A 23,845-nucleotide genomic window follows, 5' to 3' on the forward strand; every position below is an offset into this window, starting at 1 on the left:
GCAGCCTGCCGCAATAGGAGTGGCCAGGATGGAAACTGGGGGAGCAAAGAGCCATAATCTGTCCCCAAGGTAAAGATACAAATATACCTGTCACAGGCAGTGATGGGGGTTTAAAATGACAACCTGGCACTGTGGATATGATTACTGCTGAGAGTCTGGCAACTCTAGATGAGGGGAAGAGGAAGTGAGAAGCATGGATAGATAGTGCTGTCAATGCTTTTGTCACCCCTGCCTCATACATAACTCCTCTCTCCTAAATGTTTTCCACCTTCTCATTTAATATTATTTTACTGCTCTGCATTTAAAATTCCCCTCACACTACCATCAGATGATTACAACCACTCACAGTCTCCTGTGGTTTGTTGATTGAATATGATACGTAAGCCTTTATTTTCTAGCTCCCCAGAGGCATCATTTCACCAACACATTCAGGCACTTCATTTTTGATGGTGGATTTTAGAAAAGAAAGGAACTCAGGTTTGTAGATTTTTATGTAGTTTCATAAATGCCAGCAGAATAAGGAACACTAATTTTCATATTGTGTGAATATCTCCCGTATTATCAGCTAATTGTTGCAATTTGGAGAATGAGACCTTTGAATAATTTGTTTCTGTACCAAAATAAAGAATTATAACTTCTGGCTACAAATCTGTTAAGTCAGCCATTGATCCTCCAGGGATTATGAAAATACACTCAATCACCAGATACTGTATAGTTTCTTGTTAACATAACTTTCTTGAACCATATTTACTCTCCAACATATCTATGATCCTAAAGGTGGAACTACGTTGTTACTTACATATTAAAACATGGCTGCTGTTCTGGTCCAGTTGGGAGCCATTTCTAAGTAATCAATACCAATCACAAACATAGTAGACCATGTAATTATGAAATATAAAGTAGTCAAACTTAAAATAATGAGTTTTTCTTATTTGATTTTATATACACACACACACACACACACACACACACACACACACACACACACACACACACACACACACACACACACACACACACTGACACACACTGTACAGGCCAAAGGTTTGGACACACCTTCTCATTCAATGTGTTTCCTTAATTTTCTTGTCTATTTACATTGTAGATTATCACTGAAGGCATTAGAACTATGATTTAACACATATGGAATTATGTACTTTACAAAAAAGTGTAAAATAACTAAAAACACGTCTTAAATTCTACTTTCTTCAAAGTAGCCACCCTTTGCTCTGATTACTGCTTTGTCCACTCTTGGCATTCTCTTGATGAGCTTCCAGAGGTAGTCACCTCAAATGGTTTCCCAACAGTCTTGAAAGAGTTCCCAGAGAGGTTTAGCATTTGTTGATCCTTTTGCCTTCAACCTGAAGTCCAGCTCTCCCCAAACCATTAGCATTCAGTGATAATGTACAATGTAAATAGTAAAGAAAAGGAAACGCAATTAATGAGAATGTGTGTCCAAGCTTTTGGCCTGTACTATTTATTTATATATACACACATAACCCTTTTGTTGTCTTTTTGTCAAAATTGAAAATTGACACTTTTTGACACTTTCTATCGATGTTTTTAGCTTTTTCTTATGTTTTTGTCCCTTTTTTCAACACTTTTTTATGTTTGTCACTTTTCTTTACATTTTCAACACTAACTTAATAGTTTTAGTTTTACAGTTATTTTATGAATTTATGGTCAATAAAATCATTTATAGGAAATTATACCTAATGTTTGAGTAAGAAAAGCAGAAATTAGGAATTATTTAGGATAAAATTAAAGGAATGGATGTTAATGGAAGATTAACATACTTTTACGCAACACTATTTCAAAAACACTATTCTAATGCTATAGAATTAAATTAGACACCCCAAAATAAATGAAAGTAGAGATTTGTACTTGCCAAAGTGCGTTGTGTGGAATCAATCATGTTATTTTAGGGTAATTAATTACCAATTATTAAAAAGAACATTGATATAGGAAATATAAATATTTTTATATCTTTGTTTTAATTTTTCAAAAGCAAGTAAGTGGCTAGTAAAGAGAAACCAGACATCAGTGGACAGTACATGTTAACTTGCCTTTGTCAGGTGACCAGTCTTGCATTGCCAGACCAATCAAAATCGTCATGGGTAGTGCTAAGCGCCGCAAGGAGCTGCTTTAAAATCGGGAAGGACCTTGTTTTGTTGGAATGTGTAGGTTCAAAAGTTGTTTTGGTTGTGCAAGTGAGAACTCAGATCGGACAGTTAACTTTCTCAATTTACCCCGCAGAGATCTGAGCAGCAGTTAACCATAGGCCTCATAAATTGACCTGAGTTAAAAATTCCAACATAAAGAAAGCGCAAGGGAACAGACATTGTTGAAACTACATGCATCCTGTGGATATACCCGCGGTAGCGGCACTTTAGTTCTGACCGCTTGTGTGGCTATCTGCCTACTGAGTGTGTGGGGCTGTTGTTTTCAACAGTTCAGCCATACACACTTGATTAGCTGTCTGTATATCAGGACTGGGTTTCTATGGGTCTCTTTGTGAATAACTTCCCTTATGTAAAAATTGCCTTTAGCCATGTTATATTAGCAGAATAATAATATTTCCTCTAGTGTGTCTGCTTATTAGATATGTGATGAAGTCCAGAGGCCTCCACATCCCTGGTGGAATTGAAGTGTAAATGCTTATTGAGCAGCTCTAAATACATGTAATCCTTTAGAGCCCTTGGGTGGCAGCATTAGAGAAGGAGAAGAAACAGTCCCTCAATAAAGAAGCTTTGACAAGGCTGACTGCACTTCACAAAACATTACAGTAATTGACATTGCTGCAACTGTATAGTAATCTCTTCTCTAGACTAGGGATGGCTCTCAGCTATTTAAACCACAACAATAAACAAGAACCATTATTTTTGTGGAGATATTTTGAGGCAGCATGGTGTGTGAAAGCTGAAACTCCTTTTAAAATTCATTTATCTAGCTTCAAGAGTTCCAATCCATTGCTGATGCTTTTCTTTTAACGTCCCTATATGAGTCATGTTGATAAAAGTTGCCCTTTTCTCTCCTTGAGAATTATTAGTTGACATAGAGTGTTGGAAGTATTTTCTTCATCCAATTTACATTTTTTTCTATTTTTTGAGTTCTCAGTGTTAAACGAAGGTCGGCTGGGATGTTGAGAGGGTGCCCTGCTTTCTCAGCTTTGTTAGCCTTTATTCTTCCATTTCACGTTTTTCCTTAGTCAGATCTGCATTGGTTTACTGAGGAGGCTGCACTGGTTTTCAAGTCTCAGGATCTATTGTAGTTTCTTACCATCTTTCACTAGTGGACCCATGCAGGTTACCGCTATTATACCCAACACTGTCAACAGACATAAGCACTGTAGTAAACTTTATATTTATCATGACAGGAAAGAAAAAATGAACACAACTAACATGCTTTCCTCACTGAGCTCACACACTCTGTTTCAAATGTGAATGAATCAGGTTATGGGGAGGACTAATTCCATTGTTCCAGGTGAAGATGGTCTTCCAAATGTTGAATCCAAATGTTGAACTTATGTTGTCTTCAATGCTCTGTTATATTTATTTACCATCTTAAATCATCCTGACAAAACAATATAAATCATAATAAATATACTGTAATTCCGATGAAATAATTGTCAATCAGCAGTTTGCAATCTCCTGTGTTCAAATTCAAACTGAATACTTGTTAGGGATTTCTTTGGAAGTTTAATTTGATCAGAACACATAATCACCACTTTTGTCACTTTTTGAGCCAAATGGAAATCTTAGAATTGCTGTGAGTGGTTGGAATCCTGCCAATTTAAAATAATTGTGAAGATAAAAGCTCTCTGCAGTACTGCCCATATTTTACAAAGTGCATACTTACATTCTGCAAGGACCGCTAACCTTTTCTCTTGACTCTCCCATTCTAGTTGAGAACCTCTTCATTTCCACATGCCTAAAACTGCTTTGTTAATGATGTCTAATTGTACTGAAGTGTGAGTTGAAGACTGATTATGTCATCTTTGCTGAGAAACTTGTCATTAGATTAGATTAGCTGATGGTCTGAGATCCCACGGAAACCCTCTGGACAGTCTCCAAGTTTACACCAGCCTGTTCTCACGAAAAGTCAAGAAAATCCGTAAATTCCATTTGTTTGTTTTTTGCTGTATGCACCGCACGTTCAGAGATGGTAGGGTGGATGGGTGGGCGTTAACACACAGGACTTTCAAGCCAGAGAGCGGCGTTTGCTTCTTGAGGAAAACTAAAAAATGTTCACAGAGGAAATGTTTCTTCCTTGGGAGTGTTTTAATTCAAACTAAAATCTACATCCGAGACTTAACTAGTCATTATGGTGCCTAAACCTAACTTTCGTCACCGCATAATGCTCATTTTTTCTTGCCTAAACTTAACCGTAATCTCCTCTGAAACTGCCTCTCACAGTGCTCTGTACCCGGCTCACAGTCACCTATTCTTCAGGTAACTGAACCATCATCTACCGCTGACCTTAGGGTGCATCATGGGGAGCAGAGGTCTGTAGCGGCTTAACACATTTACTAACTGCCGCTCTGACGGAGGTCTGTAGGTGGCGTCACAAAGCTGTGTAGCGGTTTAAACATCTAGCAACTGCAGCTCGGTGTCACGGAGCTCTGTGGCTGATGTTGCATGGCCAGCTGGCGGTCTCCTTGTTTTTTGTGATATCATGTTTTGGCGATATCATGTTGATGTTTGATATCATGTCCGTCAGTGTGCACAACTTTTCTTACTATATCCTACAAACCTATTCATTAGAATGTGTCCATTTTCACAGGTTATAGGTTTATAGCAGCACAAATAAAAACGTTTATGTGTGATTATTGATATGTAATTTCAGACCATACCAGTGAAGACTGCTCCAAAATTAGGCTTATGAAGCTTGATCATGGCAATAAAATATAGTCCCTGAAATGTGAAACATCTTTTCTCTGAACAAAGTTGGATACAAAAACATCTTATCTTGTTACTCTGGGTTACATGCAGTCATTTGAAAAAAAAAAAAATCATTGCCCTAATAACTTCATTTAACATAATTTAAGTGGAAGACTTTTATGATCATATTTTGATTGGGTGCTGCAACATCATTACTTTCTTTGAAACAGGCAAACATCTAAAATAATAATAACAGCCTTTATCTTATTTTAATTATTGACTTACAGTATCTAAGCCAAAAAATGTTGTCAGCTTATGTTTCACATTTACTTTTTTTTTTTTTTTCTGCCTTTCTCTGCACGGTGTTAGTCAAACCAATGTATAAACACAAATATGCATCACACTAGGAGGCATTTTGATATTCTTGTAGAGAGCCATTCCTTTCAAAGTCAAGTTTTTTTTTTGTAGAAATTGATTATAGTTTTAGCAGAATGTCAAATCCTCTCCAGGACAGTTGGGAGGAAGTTTAAAGCAGATGATGTTGAAGGATTTCACTGTATGATGCAACTATTTCATCTGAATTTTAAAAGTGCAGGAAATGACGAGCCCATTGTCTTTACTGTTAAAAGTCATCAAGAGGAGACGCATGGTAGCTCACCTGGTATATAGAGGTTAACATTCTCGACACAACTCCGCCCTGCGGCCTTTTGCTGCATGTCATCACCCCTCTTTCATGTTGTCAGCTGTCCCTTACTGTATAAACAAAGGCCTAAAAAATTATCTTAAAAAAAAAAAGTCATCAAAAGGAACCACTGACCAGCTGTTGGTCTTGTGTTGTGTGTTTGTGTTGTCAGGCTGCAGAAGATGCTGGATGGCCATATGACCAAAACACTGAAGCAGCTTGGACTTTGGGGAGGGCAACCTGTGTTTTAATGAGAACGTGTGTGTGTGTGTGTGTGTGTGTGTGTGTGTGTGTGTGTGTGTGTGTGTGTGTGTGTGTGTGTGTGTGTGTGTGTGTGTGTGTGTGTGTGTGTGTGTGTGTGTGTGTGTGTGTGTGTGTGTGTGTGTGTGTGTGTGTGTGTGTGTGTGTGTGTGTGTGTGTGTGTGTGTCTTCTCTCCACCTCAGAGGATCCTGTTCAGGTCCTGTTTTAAACTCTCTCTCTCACTCTGTTCTTCTCTCTCTTCTACAGCATCTGAGCTTCCTCCCCACAGAGAGCCTTACTCTTTTTCTTCTAATTTATACCACAAGGAATGGACATTACACATTCTTTACTACAGTAAATATGGTTGGTTATGTTTTACAGTATTCACATAATAAATGCAAACTGTAGGCTTAATGTTGCCTTCACAAAATGTCCCGAAGTTTAATTTGGAATTATTTAAAAATATCAAATAGATAACATACAGTACTTTTTTTTTCTTTTTGGCGGGTAACATTTGGCAAAAGCAAAAGTTTATCGCCTATGTACCAAATATCTCCTGTGTACGAGATACCCTTTAGGCTAAATTTGGCTGTTGCATGCAGAGTGAAGCGCTTAGTGCTCGACACAAAGGGCATTGAAAGTTCAGCCAAATGGAGCATAGACAAAAGGTTTTACCTTCTCAGTTAAATGACTACAATTATCCATTTTAAAATGTAATGGAACAGTGCTGTTGCAGGATTCTATGTCATAGTACACACAAGAAAGGCATTCCCTCAACATTTAGGATGCTGGGTGCACACACACAGTCTACTCACCGAGCAAAAGAGAGATTGCTTCATGATATTTTTTGCCCTGCCGTTATCAATACAACACCCCCGTAACATTTTGATTAACCTACGGCACAAATTTCAAATACCAATAGGTATGGCAATAGGCAGGGTTTCCAAAATCATCCTTGCAGCTTTCATACAGTAGCTCATATTTGCAGAAGAGTGTGAGATTAAATATATTGTAGGAGATAAAAGGGCAAACATTGGCTACAAAAATATATTTTTTCATCTTACCTCTTTCATAACTTTCCCATTTTATATTTTACCATCTGGAGATCCATACCAATACCGCCTAGTGTTTTCTCTGTGGTGTGGTGGTAGCCTTGGAATCAATTAAACATTAAAGACTTCCCATAGGGGCTGCTTATCCTTCACAGCTGATGAAGCTCTGAGTCCCCTCTCCTGACTTTGATCTGCTTTCCTCTTCTGTCTTTTTAGTTATCTCCTCTTTTAATTTCAATAATATTGGGACAGCAAAATACCTGAGGCAAACAGACCGACAGGTGGATAACAGTACAGATGTTTCCGGTCCCATGTCCCGTCATATGATATTGCACTTATAATACTTCAGTGCCGTGGCGGCCGTTGAGGGGGATACAATAATTTATCCAGTATTGGCTGCATCACGCAACCACCACAGCCCATGTGAGCCTTCCAGATCCTGTGTCTCTGTCGGTATGGGGAACAGAGCAACTTAGGGACACAATCTCCAGTCTCCTGGTTGAAAACCTTGTTTGTTTGACCCATCCAACTCTCCATCCTAAGAGAGCTCTAGAGTTTGGCACTTTCATTCTTCATCACCTTACTTCCTGCTTTGCTTTGGCCATAAATACTATGGCCACTAGATGGGGTACCACTGTAATTGTGTATATGGGTCGTAATTGCTGCTTGGAAGAACGAGTAATGAGTGTTTAATTTTGTTTTTTTCCGGGGAGGACAGTTTCAGACGGACAGTGTCCGATCCAGGAGACACACATGAGTTGGGCTCAGGCAGCAGTGTTCAGTTATATGAATCTACTGAAGTCAGATCAGTGTTGATGATGTTGCTAAGAGACAGCGCTAGTATTTCAGTCAACCATACACTGTTTATCTTCTCATCTAACTCTTTTATTGCTTCAGTATTCTACTGGAAGAAAACCTGTTGTGTTTTGATTGATATCAACAGGAGACCAGATCAAACTTCTGAACAGGAAATTAGACAAACATCATCTTCAAACATCACAGACAACAAGCAAACATAGTTAAGTAGGTTAGTCAGGGTGTTTGGAGACATTTTCTGGCTGTTAAATAATTTGAGAATGTATGCAGTAGATTACATCCTCAGTCATTTTTTAAGTTGAGTTTGTTTTTTTGCACAATAAAATCAAGACCACAATAACAAGAAAATTGAATAATAAAAAATAAAGATTGTGCAGGTGAGATGAAGAAAACCAGGTGAAAACCACACAACATTGTATCCTGGATCCATGAACTTGCCTTTAATGAAAGTGCAAAGTGGGATGTAATCAATGTAATCAATTTCTGCTATGTGGCAGAAAAAAAGTTTTATTATATTTACTGAGTATAACTCTCCTCCAACACCCACCCCCCCAAAAAGAATCAAGGTTTGTATTGAATTGTGGGTCAAAAATCGTGACATGAACCGAACCGTGTGTTTGGTGTATCTTTACAGCCCTAATAATTGGTATTAAAAATTATTGTTAATCTTTAAGTCATGGTGTTGGTATCGGTACCAGTATCGAAACATTCTGAATACACGCTCTAACCACGAATGACAGAGTATATCCTCCTTTCCTCCCCTCTCTTTGTCCTCCTTCATTCAATCAGTGTGGTCAATACCTGGAAGTACTCAGAATTTAAGTCAGCCATTAAGAACAGAATGTAATTCTAGAGTTTAAAGAAAAGTCTCAGAAGACAATAACTAAGGATGAGTCAGATGAACTAATCTCAGATCTGTTTAGGGATCCATACTGGGGAAGGGAAACACAAACAGCTCAAGATTAGAAGAAACCCGTGGTAAACAGCCTAATCACAATGATGACAAATGAAGCGCTCAGAAAATGCCAAAGATGATAATGAAAGAAGTTTTTCATATCCAGTACTTGGTACTTGGTAGCTGGGTGTGCATTTGAGAGTGCTGTAAGATTGTATTGCTTTGAAATGTCAGAGATGCCAAAAAAAAACTGTTCCTAAACCCAGAAGTGCAGAACTTCTTAATCTCATCTAGTCACATTTCAAAGAATGCCATGTGTGAATAATCTGGCACAATTCATCTGAATGGAGCTCTTTGGTTTAAGAAAGTGTACAATTTATCCAGGCTTAAATCTGCTTTTAGTTAATGTAAGACACAGAAAACTGCCAGCCGCATACCTGTAGTTAACACTGGTGCTATTCAGTAAATCATCAGCCTTGTTCCAGACTTAGAGTATTCACAAATGGTGATATTTGGAAGGAGGACATTGTGATAGAAAGTCAATTTCCTTCCCATTCTCTAACTACATTATAACTTCTCATGGGCCATTGAGCCACAGTAACATCATAATCAAACATCATCATCATGTTCAGTAGCTATAAAGGAATATAGTGGACATAATGCGTCTCTTTACTGCGGCTCAGTGGTAGAGCGGTCGCCGGCCAATCAGAAGGTTGGTGGTTCTGCAGTCTCATGTCAAAGTGTCCTTGGGCAAGACACTGAACCCCGAGTTGCCCCGATGCGGCGCCATTGGAGTGTAAACGTGTGTACATGTTTATTTGAGGAGCAGGTGGCACCTTGTACGGCAGCCTCAGTCACAGTGTATGTGAATGGTGAATGGTTCCTGTGATCTGTAAAAGCGCTTTGAGTAGTCATTAAGACTAGAAAAGCTCTATACAAGAACTGTCCATTTATATTTACATCTTCTTCTATAGTGTATTTCCACACTTATTTCTCTTTCTTATCTGAGAATCCAACATTACAGACACTCTAACAGAGGTACAAAATTCCTACAATCCATTTTATCTAATCCGGCATCATTTCTATATCTTGTGATAGAATGAGGGCCTATAAAGAAATCTGTCATGGATGTTTGATTAAAAGCAAACACCGGGTTGACCAGTTATGTGATTTGAAATGTCAGGTGTGCCTGCTTAAACGGAACAGATATCTGTGGATCTCAGGTGGCTCCCATAGCGTCTGCTATATACATTTCGTGGCCTTCCAGTTTGCAGATGTGTGCACTGGCTTCCTGTCTGTCAAATAATTGACTTTAAGGGCACCAATTTTCTTTGTTTATGAATAATGTATCTTAAATAAACATGTTCTTGCTAAAATAAAGAAGGCATGAGTATACACACCCTATGTGTATTTCCCATAGTGGCAGATTTGTATTTTTAACCAGCTAGCAACCAGCCCGGTCAGCACTCAACTTCGACGCTACGGCAGTGTACTGAACCGACCCAAGCACATTCTGCTTTTAGCCGTCTTTCCAGTTAACTAAATGTACCGAACAAAAGGGCCAAAGGCACTAACAGGACTAATGGCAATTTAAAGATGTGGTACCATTGGACCTGGAAGGGAAGGATAACTCTGGGAGTTGGCAGGGGTGTGTCGCTATTCTGCCTTCTCACTCCACAACACAGGTTTGTGGAGCAGAGCGTTGTAATTTCTGTTTCATATCGTATATCGTTACAGCCCTAACAATTTTACACAAACAAAGAACATAGAGATCGCAACATTACACATGAAGGCACAAATTTTGTATTTATTTTTCAGCTCCTACTATGTGAGCCGTCTCTGTGTAAAATGGAGATTTTCTTGCGTGTTTCTACAGCGGGTAACTCTAAACATTAACATACTATCACAAAAATTGTTTTGTACTTAGGTATTCGAATTGGGTATTGAATGACAATTTTTGTTGATACTTTAGAAGCAATTCTGGCGGTGCCCAAAAAGGAATGAATTGTGTACCCAGCCCTAGTCACGGTTTTTGTCTACTATTGAAGGTCATGATATAGTGTAAATAATGCAGCCACGATGAAGGATGTAGAAAAGAATAGAAGGGTAGAGGGAAAAAAAAGTAAAACGAAAAAAAGGGAAATAAAGACTGAAGGTGTGTTTCAACTGCTGGCACCAGGGGCTTAATTAACTTCTGTGAAGTTTCTACCGCCAACAAGTCCTTGATCGTAGTAGTAGTAGTAGTAGTAGTACTACCAACCTTCTGGTGGGGTCTGCAGGGATGACCGTTGATGATTGGTCAAACACACACAGCTGCTTCCACTTGCCAACGGCTTCCTTCATAAAACAAGGAAGTACTCTTAAAGTACCATTTTAGGACAAAAAGAGAACATTTAAAAGGCTCAAAAATGGATAAAGATTTAAAAGGAACAGGAAGCAATGTGCTGTGCTCGGTCACACAACCATGGATATCTCCACCACATGAAGTGCCTCGTGGTTACAAATACAATGAAAAGAGAAGAGATATCTGAGTAGACAGTGTCTTTTACTCATTTTTTTGTCTGCTGTATGCTGCTTCCATTCTGGGTCACTCTGTCTTTTAGAGTTGTACAATGGTTTTCTCCTAATCACTGTCTCCAAGGGTTTTTTGATACCACCTCTGTGCTTTTGGGGGGTGGGGGCGTAGCCTAATCTGCTCTTGCGCTCTCTCTCTCTCTCTCTCTCTCTCTCTCTCTCTCTCTCTCTCTCTCTCTCTCTCTCTCTCTCTCTCTCTCTCTCTCTCTCTCTCTCTCTCTCTCTCTCTCTCTCTCTCTCTCTCTCTGTACTCTATACTCTGTCACTTCCACATTCACGCACATTTGCTTTCTGTGTGAAGGTTTCAGCTTCCCTCTGCAAGACGTTTACAACGGTACAATATTTTACCAACCAGGCTGTGCTCAGGAATTCTTTGTACTTATACCTGCTGAAACTAATGCACTATAATTGATATGCAATCAAACTAATAATAATCAGTTTGCTCTTGAGATGGTTAATGTACTGTAGACTGTTAGATGACTGTGGCCTACATGCAGTAATAACAATTATTTATGAAACATGGACAGAATAGAATCATGATACATAAAGAATGAAATATAAGTATGAAAAATGGGTGTTTGAATTCATTCTCCAGAGTTTGTGTTTTGGTCTTTTTCTTGCTTCCCACATTTGATCAGACTGTTCAAACTGTACCTGCTTACGTTGACCTCAGTTAGACTGGCTAGGCTGTACTTTCATCATTCATGTCAGATAGTGCTCATTAAGTACATTTTGCAAAAAATCTCAAACATGTACTATGTTATCCAGTGTGCTGGCTTCAGGATGATTTTGTTCATGTGTGATGTTTGGTTGCTAACTATTTGTTTTTTCTCCCTCTTTCTTTTGGGATGCTGTTGCCTGACCTGCTCCATCTTGAACCTTCATCTGTGCATCTTGAAATGCAGGTAAATCACAACTAGTTCTTATGTAAATGACAGAAGAGTCTGGGTGTTTTAGGGTGTACTTGTGAGTTTGTGTATGTGTGTGTGCTGTTTGTAACGGACCAGGCCTGCTACAGTACTTGCTAAAGGCAGAGTTGGTCCCACTCATAGATATAGAACATCATAGATATAGAATATCCTAGATATAGAACAATGTTCTATCTCTAAAGAAGATAGATCCTACTGCTCTTTCTTTACTTGGTGCTGTTTTGAAGGATGGGCGATGATTAATAAAGGTTGCTTCCTGTTGGTGAATTGTTTCAGTCCTTCCCTGCTTCCTCCTGAATTAGACTGTGTTGACTTTGACCATTCGCTGCTTGTTTGTGTTATTTTACCCCATGCTGGGACAGCCATATGGTGAGTTTGTGATTGTTGTGATTAATTGCATTTGCCAGGTTCAGTTGCCTTGGTGGCAGAACAGCTCAAAGATCATGATTATGGCTGCACACCAGACCTTATTTTCAGAAGGCTAAAAAGGTCTGTGTCTTACCTACTGCATATCTAAATTCAAAGGAGATGCAGGCAGCAGCACTGGAGCAAGTTGTCATTATTAATGAGAGGAGGAAGTCAGATGTTTCAGATGTGTCTACTGTGATTGTTTTAAATGTTGGCCAAGAAGTTGTATTTATCTATGAACAACAGTGTACATCGTGTATAACAACCTGCATGCACACATTCAAATGTGTGCTGTTAAGAGGATGTTGTGGAATCCAGAACTATTCGCCATGTTGAGAAAAAAAATAAAATGTATTATACAGTTCCCACATGGCTAAGTTGAGATGATTGCAGGGTTTGACAGTGCCAGATAAAGCATAGAAGTTACGCATCAGAAACACAGTTAGACATGGCTGACATGGCCAACATGGTTGGTGGTCTTAATCTGGAGGGAGAACGTTGTCTGACAGAAAATGTGGAAGTGAATGAGCTAACAAGTCTGCAGAGACTCAAAAGCAAAATCCCCAGGGGAAACGCTTTCTGTTCAGTCAGTTCAGGAAATTCAGCTGAAATCCAGAAGCTGGATGAAGGAGAGAGAAAGGTGAAACTGACCCAGTGTGCAGGTGGAGAGAAATATTGTAAGAAGTTTGAAGTCTGACTCTGTTTTTGCGAAGATGTTAAATAAAATGGATAAGATAAGAATGAGGGATCATCGGTTTAACTAACAGGAAGGTTACAGATCTACAGGTCAGCAAACTGCACAACATGTATTTTCTGTTGAGACTTCAATGAATGAAACCTGGCAGATCCACATTCCCAGCACACAATACATAGCAGCTCATTGACAGATGCATTCAATAACTCTCAACAGTAATGTGTCAATTATCAGATCTTCTCAGAAGAAGCTAGCAGTTGAACCCATCGTCAGACATTGTTTTGAGCCTCTGTGTGTGTGTTTTCTGCCTCAGATAACCAGGAGCCTTTCTTGTTGGATAGCCCAGGGATGTTGTACTCTGTGGCATTAAAAGCAGCCTTATCAAAGGTCTGCATCCATGTTGCAGGCACACACACACACACACACACACACACACACACACACACACACACACACACACACACACACACACACACCATTTAGAGTTCTTCTTTTCTTCTGTTTCAAGTAATCCGTTACTGTTACTGTAATCCGTGTTGTTTTCCTTTAGACAATCTGTAGAATCAGACAATGCCATGCCATTTGTACATTAAGTGAAAACACAAGGAGATAAAACAAATTGCCCTGAGTCTGTAAGGAAGCTTTTATGTCAAAATCTAAGATGTTTGTCTCATGACTTTCTTTTTATTCAAATTAGACTAGATCTTCTAAGTACTTAACAGAAAGAACAACAATCACATCACAAAACCCCAAATAGCGTACACTGTTTGCTTAGAATGCAAGTCAATAAAATAACATGTACATTTGAAAACAATATGATTAAAATAATAATTATCTGAGCAAAGAAGTAAACAGCACCAGGAATCTGAGCAAATGTCAGTGCTACAGACAAGTTTGGGTCAGTAGTGCTTATAAAAGTATTGAGATTTGATACCTAGCCCTACCTACCTTTTTTATTGGATCTGTGTGTGGAAGTGTCATGAGAAATCTTCAGTCTGCTTGGGAGTCCTACAAACAGCCAGGGTTTAATAAATCAATAATTGTAACATCAACAATGAATTATCAAGTTGCTGAGTAATTGACTTCTGCTGATTAAAGGTGATAACGTTAGATTTAGAATCCCAGATTGGTGGTTTAAATTGCAAATTGTACTTCAATAATTATATTAAATACCAGTAATTATGTTGAAGATGGTATTTAATGTCATCGTGGTTTTTATTATCACCAATAACTTTTAACAGGCCACGTGAGAGATTGCATGACACTGAAAGGGAGATGAGTTGAACCAGGAGAGGGAGAGAGAAAGAGAGAGAAAGAGAGAGAGTCCTCTAGCCTCTATGTTAAAACCGTTGATGTCTGTGAGCCGCATGAAGAATGGGGGTGTGACAGTTTAATAAAGTTAAAAGGTTTCTGCAGTTGAGCCTCAGATCTGCACTTTAGGCTGTCATGGTTGAACATCTATCAGAGCTATACGGGACAGAAAGGAGTAGGAGGAAGAGAAGGGTGTACTGTGAGAGAGTCACACAGAAAGAAAGAAGACACTTTTTACCCTTGAAACATGATCAGTATGTTGGACATCTCCAAAATTGGTAGTGACATATTTACTCACACAGCAGAGAGCGCACAGAAAGCTCTATCTGTCCACACAGTGGTCTTCTTTACCTAATCAGTACTGAGTTACGTCTTTATATGGAAATGACCTCGTAATCTGCCTCCATCCAACAACCTCCGACGGCGTAGGCATTTTTTACTGATTGCAAATAAGAAATATTTTCATTTATATTAGGCAAAAAAATTAGTTTCTTTCAAATTACAACACAAATGGCACAGGAGAAATTAAAGGGTCCAAAGGAATGTTATCTGAGCATTTATTAACCACACACTTGAGCCAGCTCCATGGACTGAGTGAGGAGCTTCATTAATGCATTAATTCAAATTTGCTCAGTCCTGTGTTAAGACAGTAGTTGACCGACAGAGGATTGGTGATGCAGGCAACCACATATATACACACACACACACACACACACTCACGCACACACAGTTTTTCTTTTTTACAGTCTTTTCGCACTCATAACTGACGCAAAGGTGGAGAAAGGCTGATGCTGAAAACAGAATTGGTAAGTCCAAACTCCGGCAAACGCTGTGCTTTCGTTAGAGAGCCTACCCCAACCCCCCACCCCACCCCTACTCCGACTCCCTCCTCCACCCTCCACTCACTTCAGGACATTGCTGGAGATTTGTGTGACGCATGTGGACTCTGGACTTTTGGAGAAGAAGCCAGATAGAAACTACAGTCTCGACTCAACGTTCCACCCTTTTAACAGTTTTGTTTTGTTTTTAGTGTGTTCAGGGCTAGAAATTTGATGTCATGTAGAAAGAGTAGGGAAGTGAGAGTCAACATGCACACTAAAATGTAACATGTAAATAGGACAAACTTTCTCTGCCAACTGAGGCAAGTCTGTTTCATCTGGACTTGGCTCTTCTTCAAACTAAATAATGTCTTTTTCCTGGCACAGGACAAGTATGTCTGTATTTCATGCATATAGAGGATTGATTGAACCGCTAATTTAAGAATGAACACAATCTAATATCTTAGATGACAAACTAATAGTCAATAGCAATATTTATTAGTTTTTAGACGTACAGTTTGTGTATTTATTTGTAAAATATATCTCTTAGAGGAGGGCTGTGTGAATTCAAGTGTATTTGATGGGATAGGGACGATGCAATTTACCATAGCTGTAGAACAGAGTGTGAGACAGATGATCTGCACAGAGATTTATAGCTATTGCTTATTTTGATTTTGAAAGCACCATGTCACAGTGCACATGAATACACAATGCTCACAACAATGATACAGAGCAGAAAGAGAAAAGAGTGAGTGCAGGGAAGAGAGGACTGACAAATTGATAGAATCAGATGGCTCAGTACTGGAGTCAGCTGTGTCTTTGCCTTTTACCATCTGATCAGTTTTCAGCTTGCGCTGCTTAACATGTAGTAATCTTCCTCCATATACACTAAGAGCATTAACATGCAATGCAACAATACATTGCAACATATTTACCATTTACATTTTTAAGGTCTTTCCAGAATACATGTATACATAACTATGGACTTTGAACTAGTAGTCCTAGCACTCTTTGAGTTTTTAGATGTTTTTTTCCCTCTAACACTGGTCAGGATGGATTAGCAAGAGGATATGGAGGAACATGACAGGGGAACGCAGCATTTTAAAAATTAAAGTGTGAATACAACATAACTTTTACTGAAGTGCATAAAGCTGTATTCACAGCTTTATCTCAACAGCAGTGAACCAAGTGATGTGCTGTTGTACTGCAATGTTTCTGTCCATGGTGCTACATAAGGAGTTAAGCATAACTAAAGTCTTGGAGTCCATAGTTAGCCGCCCTGTCAAAGTTAATTGTGACCTATGCTGTCTCAGTGCATTAAGCAGAAAGTAAACAGAGTAGTATTTCCTAAAGAGAACTGTGGTAGGTCTATGGATTTGTGTGTTTCTAAGATGGGCTTCATGGAGTTCTGTGGTATGGTGGAACACAAAGAAAAACGTGTCTGGGAAAGAGAGTAATTAACAATAGGCCTGCATGATTAATCGTTATAAAATCGCGATCTTGATTCAACCTGATCAAAATTTAATTTTTAAAGAACTTTGATTTAAAAATTCTAATTCTAAATCTTTATCTACCTTTACCTCTATTTACAATCCGGATTCTGACGGTCAGAAATAGCAGAAGCTGAGGTCAGCCATGACTTTAGGGCTTCCACACCAAATATATTTCCTACAACCTAAAAAGAGGAATACACCATAAAATAGAAATAAATCCTAAATTGACAGCATCTGGATTGATAAGGTAAAGGGAGTATCAGAACAATGGGGGGGTGATTTTTCTTTTTTATGACTTTAAATCTCATTTAATTTTACGGGCGGCTGCATTACAACGCTACTACTTTCTTCTTTGAGTTTTAAACATAGACTGAATACAATAGGTTTCAAAGCCCTGCACTGCTCTCCCTTCTCTTTTTTGAGGCCTTTTATGTTTACAAGCTTGTGGTGATGTGCAATATGCTATAGGTGCCAACAAAAATCTGTTTAGTACTGCCAATTTGTTTTGTCATGGTCAAAAAAATCGTGGCAGAGGATTGTGATATCAATTCTAAGCAAAAGAAATCATGATTCATATTTTTCCCCGAATTGTGCAGGCGTAATTACCAAGACCAAACGCCGTTCCCCACAAAGAGCATTTTCTAAAGCATTTTGGAGATCCCTGTCAGTCGCTCATTATTACGAAACATGTACGCTTTAATTTTATTAAATGTATCACTCCACTTTCTCTCCTAACAGAGACGGCCTGCTTTTCTTACCCTTCAGGTCTATTGTCACGTTTGGTGAAGCGTGATCTGCATAGACAGCTGTTTTAAATCACGCAAAATATCCCGCTGCATTTGTTTTGAACCTATTACCGTAATAACTTGATTGATCAAAAATCCTGTGCCAATCCATCCAAAAGTTGTTGAGGTATTTCAGTAATGTCAAGTCTCTGGGCACTCTCTGATTAGACTACTTTCCAACTGCAGGTTGAATGTGTGCCATGTAATGTGTGTAGCACTTTTATTTCAAGTACAGACATTCCAGGAGACCAAAACCTTTCTGCAATTGGTAATGCGACAGAGTCAATATGGAAGGGTACATCAGGCTCATGTAGCCAGTATATAATCTATAATACAAGAAGCAGCTTCATGGAGTCTTAATGTTTACATCTCAGAGCAAGTTAAAAGAATAGAAGTGCGCTAATAGGCTGGTGATGGAATCAAAGCCAACCCACCGGCTGCCACTGTTTTCCTCAGTTTTGTAGCCAAACTTGAAATCTGGTTCAATATCAAGTCTGGGCATTCTGCAAGGCCGACATAAAAAGATGCACCCTAAACCATCAGTGCTATGTAGTCATTAAATGGGCAGGTGGCTTGATTCTCATTTGATGTGATACTGAAAAAAGCTATAGCACGATCAAGATTTTAACGTGTTTGGTTCATATATTGTAAGCAAGAAATGTGCAGTCTGTACTATGGTTGAAGAGACAGGCTGTGTTGTTAAGTCCACAGGAGGCTTACGGCCTATTGTGCACTTGCAGCTGCAGTCTTATTCTGCAGGAGTCTTTGTCACCAGGGACCCCCTGGGATCTGAAGCAAACAGCCAGAGGAAACTAAGCAAACTAAGTCAGTGCCGTGCCTTAAAATAACATCTCAGAGCATACTTTTATTGAAAATTGTAGAGTTGACTGACTGACTAAGAGTAGTGTTGACTGACAATGGCAGCTACAGTGGTTGGTAGTGAGATGAAATGCTTAGAGTAGCAAAGTAGGGATAGTTTTTTCTTTGGATTTCCCATCAAGCCATTTTAAGGAAGGGAAGACCGAGTCTAAAGCCTGAGAGAGACAGTTTTTTTTAATGATATGGTATAATATTGATGCTGTCCTTAAATCTCACAGGCTTTTTACAGTTGATTTTCCCTGCCTTGTCTAAATTACCCAAAGCATTAGCCCTTTGTAATGTTGATGCTCACAACATACCAAACATAAATTGTTTTAGCACAACAATATGTCACATTTGCAAGAAAAAACTTCATCTGGGCACTGAAAATAAGCCCATGATGGTGTCATTGCAGTAAAGTAGTGTTGCTCTGGAATAATTTAGATCATTCTTTGATTTGTGAAACCTTGAAAGTGTAAAACCAGCCATGAGTGCAATCTTAAAAGCACACGTGTCAATGTAGAGACATGAATAATGTATGAAAGCATGCACTCTGCATGCCAACACACAAATCATTTTCATTTCATCCGCGTGACTGTTGGCCATTGATGGTTTGTCTCCAATATGAACAAAGACGTGTGGTCTCTGGTAATCAGCAGTGTCATCTTCCCTGACTCTGACAGCAAAAAATGTATTTTTCATCATATTGTTCGAAGGGTTTCAATCTAACCTTTGCTTTGTTTCTGGCTTTGTATTGCTGTTGGCACATTATAATGAACACTGTGTTGTTTTTTGCTTTTGGCCCAAAATACAAATGAGCAGTTTAATGGAAACAGGCAGTGAATGTAAATTAACTTTCCAAACACAGTCTACTTGCATCAGAAGCTGAGACAAACAGACTAAAGAAGAACACAAATGTACCAAAAAGAACAAATTGCATAAGCAAGACATATACTCACCAAAGTACTTGTTATGTTTAGTTTGGAATAGACTGGAAAATACCTGTCTGGTCTCTCTCTTCTTCCATGTTAGACATTGAGTTTTTCAGTTATGTCGTTGTTTTTATTAATTTATTGTGGAGAATTATACCCATAAACCACAATGTGTGAGATGGGCTTGAACTTGCATCATTTTGGAAACATTGTTAGCCAAAGTTTGTAAGTTTGTTTGTTATATTATGAGTCACACAATAATACACACACAAATACAAATAATAATTTTATATATATACTATATATCTTGACAAAGCTTTCTTTTTTAAAGTTTTCTTTCTTTACTATAACTTTTTTTTTGTTTACTTTTTCTTCTTGGCAATAGGGAAACATCATATCCAGTGACCTCACATTTTATTATTCCATTGTTGTTAGTTTGGCAAAGATTGCCATTCCATTTTTCCTCTGAGAATAGTTTTCCATCTTCCAAACGTTTAGCCTTAGACGCAATGTACTATTTTCGAGATAGAGTGGGTTGAGAGGGTGTTTCAGGGTCAGAAATCTCTGGAGACTAGAGTCTCAGCAGATGTGAAGGGGCAGAGCGCTTTTACTCTCTGAGGTGTGTGTATATATGTAACCACACACCATTGAGTGTTGTTATTAAGCACACCTCTCTGGCCACACGAGTGCAGCTCATTGAAAATAGGATGTGCAAGTGGAAATAAAGCTTGCAACTTCATAAATCTTACACTTTAGTCGACATAAAGCTAAAGACTCTGGTACATAAACAAAGCTTCTGGTGCAGCAAGCTATGGTAAGCCTAGAGGAGAAAACATGGAACAGTCAGTCAGAACCTGCACAACTTAAAGATAAAAAAACGTAACTTTGTCACACAATACTGATTGAGCATGATACAGTGGGTTGTAGTCATGTTTCATGAAGGCAGTACATATCTATGCAGACTCAGTACCAAACTCAAATAGATCTCAGTACAAAGGACTTGTTCATTCATTATTTGCCAACACTTCTGTGTTGCAGTTTTTTTGTTCTTGGTCCTCCTGTGTCACATTAGTTAGCTGTTAAGGGCAGTGGGAGGGCGGGGCAAAACAGTTTGGCTGAAATGTGTCTTTTGTTATACCACTGCCAAAATTCACCAAAGAAATCACCAAATTCCCTACCCAAAGAGCCTAAAAACACTGCAAATCAGGCAAAGAATCTCCTGTCAATCTGATAAAATAACAGCATATAGAGGAAATTACTTTACCATTCAGGCATCCATTCATCATATTTTAATAACATGTCATGCAGCATGAAATGAATGGAGCCATATGTCAGTTGTGTTGCTCAGTGTATATGATTACAGGGAACAATACACGCAAGCTGTCTTCAGTTTAGTAAAGTACAAAGAGTGGATTTTTTGTTAAATAACTGATCAAGTGGCAGTTGTGCTGTAGAGGCAGCTTCATGCCGATTTTTTTTTCTCAATCTATACTACATAAAGTACATGTATCCCTTAAGCATAAGCACTCTATTAATAGGTCCAACAGACAGAACATACATTGGACACATGTGTTAGTGTCCAAGTAGTACTATTTAGGGGGAATGGTGTTTTAACCCAAACCACAATTAAAAAAAAAAATCATAACTAGTTGTTTTGTTGCCTACACTTAAGTGTCATCGCTACATGTCAGTCACCTTTTCTCAGCTAACATTGACTGCAATGGTTGCTTAATGACTGGTGCCTCACGGTGCTCTGTAGCCAGCTCACAGCAAATTTTTGTTGGCTTAACTTAACCACAATGGCTGCAGAAACAACCAGGACCTCATGGTGCTCTATACCCGGCTCACAGTCAACTGTTGTCTGTTCAACCACAACGGACGGCGCTTGCCATAATTTCATAGGATAACATACAAATTGTTGTGCATACGTTTTTGTACGGTATTGGAGTGTGAATGAGTGTGAGTGTGTTCTGATGAGCAGGTGGCACCTTGTACGGCAGCCTCGGCCACAGTGTATGAATGTGTGTGATTGGTGAATGTATCCTGTATGATGTAAAAGTCCTTTGAGTAGTCGTTAAGACTAGAAAATCGCTATATAAATACAACACAGTTACATTTACATTAAAATGCCATGTGAACTGTGTGGAAGTTATTTTTCAAATACACCACATGAATGCAGCGTAAAAGCCCTTTCAATGTTGACGAAAGTTAAAAAATAATCTACCTCATTATTCAAATATAATGATTTCTTCCTTGGTCGACGCTACACCATTTCAACAAGTTTTATAAAAACTGTGCCAGTAGTTTTTCCGTAATCCTGCTGACAGAGGAAACCGAGCCAAAAACATAATCACCTTGGCAGAGGTAACATATGATTTGCAGTAAAAATAAATATTTTTATCTGAAATGTAGGGGAGCAAAAGTAAAAGTCTAACAAAGTGTATATATTGAAATACTTCAACAAATAGCCTATGACAAATACAGTTCTTCAAAGCAGATGTCGTCCATGGTACTTTCCACCCACCCAGGCAGGATAAATGGGATCTCCCTTATGCTAAAACATCTTCTGCTCTGCAGATTACTAGTACGAGTAGGGTCTCAGTTGTGCTACACATTTTCTAAGTGGATTGAACAGTCCATAAACACAACAGGGAATTAAAATCTTGAGAGCTGGAACATTACTTCATGTACACTGAGCCACAGCTTTGGACCGAAATACACTGCAGCGTAACAAAAGTGTCAGCCTCCATCTTCCACTTCCTCACCAGTGACCTTGTTAACCCAGCCACACTCCACTACCCTCAACACAGGCCAGGGAAATTGCAGTTAGTTGCTACTCTGACCCTTGTATTAACAAGGATATTCCCTTACTTGCGTGGATAGCTGAGACCAGCCACGGCCAATGGATGTTGCATTCATGGTGATGCTAGTCATTGCTGAGAGATCCATCCAAGATAATGAGAGACCCATGACAAGCTGGAGATTTTCTGTATGTGACTCGGAGCCTCTGCTGCCTCGTTCTCAAAATAACTGGCCTTGTGCCGTACTCCATCCTCTGCCGTCTAGCAGCCGAGGCACACTGTTGATGTATAATGTTTTCATCAGGACAGTACAATCAGGCTGTGATATCAGTCATTGAACTTTAGGTCAGCCACAAGTTGATTGTTTTTTTCACATATCAGAACATGCCAAGGTGTCCTGAAAGTTATTTGCCATGTGCAAATTGTACAATATCAAACAAAACCATCAGGATGAGAATGCATTGATATAGTACACATCATGTCGGTAATTCCACAGAGTTCACATTTTGTTTTCTCACCACTGTACTAAAATTGAATTACACATTCATTTAAAGACTCTGACGTTGCTGTTTGTAAAGTAAAATAAGCAAGTTATGTTATTAAATGGAACTGAACGTGCCAGTCTGCAATTATATCTGTTTGCCTTTTTTATTATAGTGGATAATGTGTTGTTTTTTATTTCAGTCAGTGTTTTGTTGAGCTTCACTGAAACGCACAGGTAGCATTTCTACCTACTCTGTCTTCCTCTAACAAGGCCGGCTGCTGATTCATCATCACTGCTGTGTTTTGAAGAGCTCTTTAAAAGCAATCTCATTAGGGGAAATAAATGAGAAACTCCCCTTTATGAAAACACAAGTCAATTTATCTCCATAAACAATACATGGTGTACTCTGTATATGAGTAAAGTAAGATAAATGAAAACTAAAATTATGCAAAAGAGTGTAGGCATATTTATTTTTTTAACTACCACCGCCTCTTTCCCACAAAAAGCAAATGGGGGAGCAGAGCGCTCTGAATGCAGCTGTTTATTTAAAAGCACTGCACCTGGTGGGCTTTTTTGGCATGGGGAAGTGCTAATAGTTGAGAGTGGTTCAAAGCCCCAAGTGGTGTCATCTGCTTTAATTCTCATCCAGTTAGTCACAGAAAGTGGGTGGATTTCAAGTTTTACAAAAACAAAAAGTTTTCTATGAAAAACCCAGTTGGATTTGGACCTTTTGACCAGATGTAACATTCTGGCATATTTCATGACTCATACTTTAGGTGGCAGATTGTCTAGAGTGGATTGCACATACAAACACACATATCATCCCAAACCACACCGAGGGACAGTAAGGTGGCATTTATGTGTCAGGTTATATTTCTACCATTTAGCTCATGTCTAAGGAGATATGTGATATTCCTAGTCACAGCTCCTAGTTACCTCACAGGTGGAAGAAAAAGCTCACTTGTGTTTGGTCTAGCTGCATGTATGGACATTGTTTTTAATTGTTAAGTGCCAAGGATTCAGCCTCACATGCTGCTCTTTCATCATATAGGCCAATACAATGCACATGCCAACCCTTTTTTAAGTACTCAAATCTGGAAATTGATCATTCACTTGTCAACAATGATATTAATTATTTTTGTATTTTGTAAGCATAGCTGTACATGGTACTTCCCTAGAGCATGGCTAGGGG

At 38.8% G+C, this 23,845-nt stretch overlaps 1 protein-coding gene and 1 long non-coding RNA gene across 3 annotated transcripts in view; one reads left to right on the forward strand and one right to left on the reverse strand.

Moving 5' to 3' along the window:
* lsamp (limbic system associated membrane protein) overlaps positions 1 to 23,845 on the forward strand; it is a 603,277-nt gene that overhangs the window by 227,151 nt on the left and 352,281 nt on the right. The gene's annotated exons all lie outside the window — the stretch shown is intronic.
* Positions 1,421 to 22,917, reverse strand: LOC117938061. The gene is made up of 3 exons (XR_004655322.1): positions 22,905 to 22,917; positions 12,004 to 12,006; positions 1,421 to 1,473 (listed from the first exon to the last, which is right to left on the reverse strand). It is a non-coding gene; the product is annotated as an uncharacterized LOC117938061 (long non-coding RNA).

The sequence above is a fragment of the Etheostoma cragini genome, chromosome 3, assembly GCF_013103735.1.
Source record: "Etheostoma cragini isolate CJK2018 chromosome 3, CSU_Ecrag_1.0, whole genome shotgun sequence".
Taxonomy (NCBI): Eukaryota; Metazoa; Chordata; class Actinopteri; order Perciformes; family Percidae; genus Etheostoma; species Etheostoma cragini.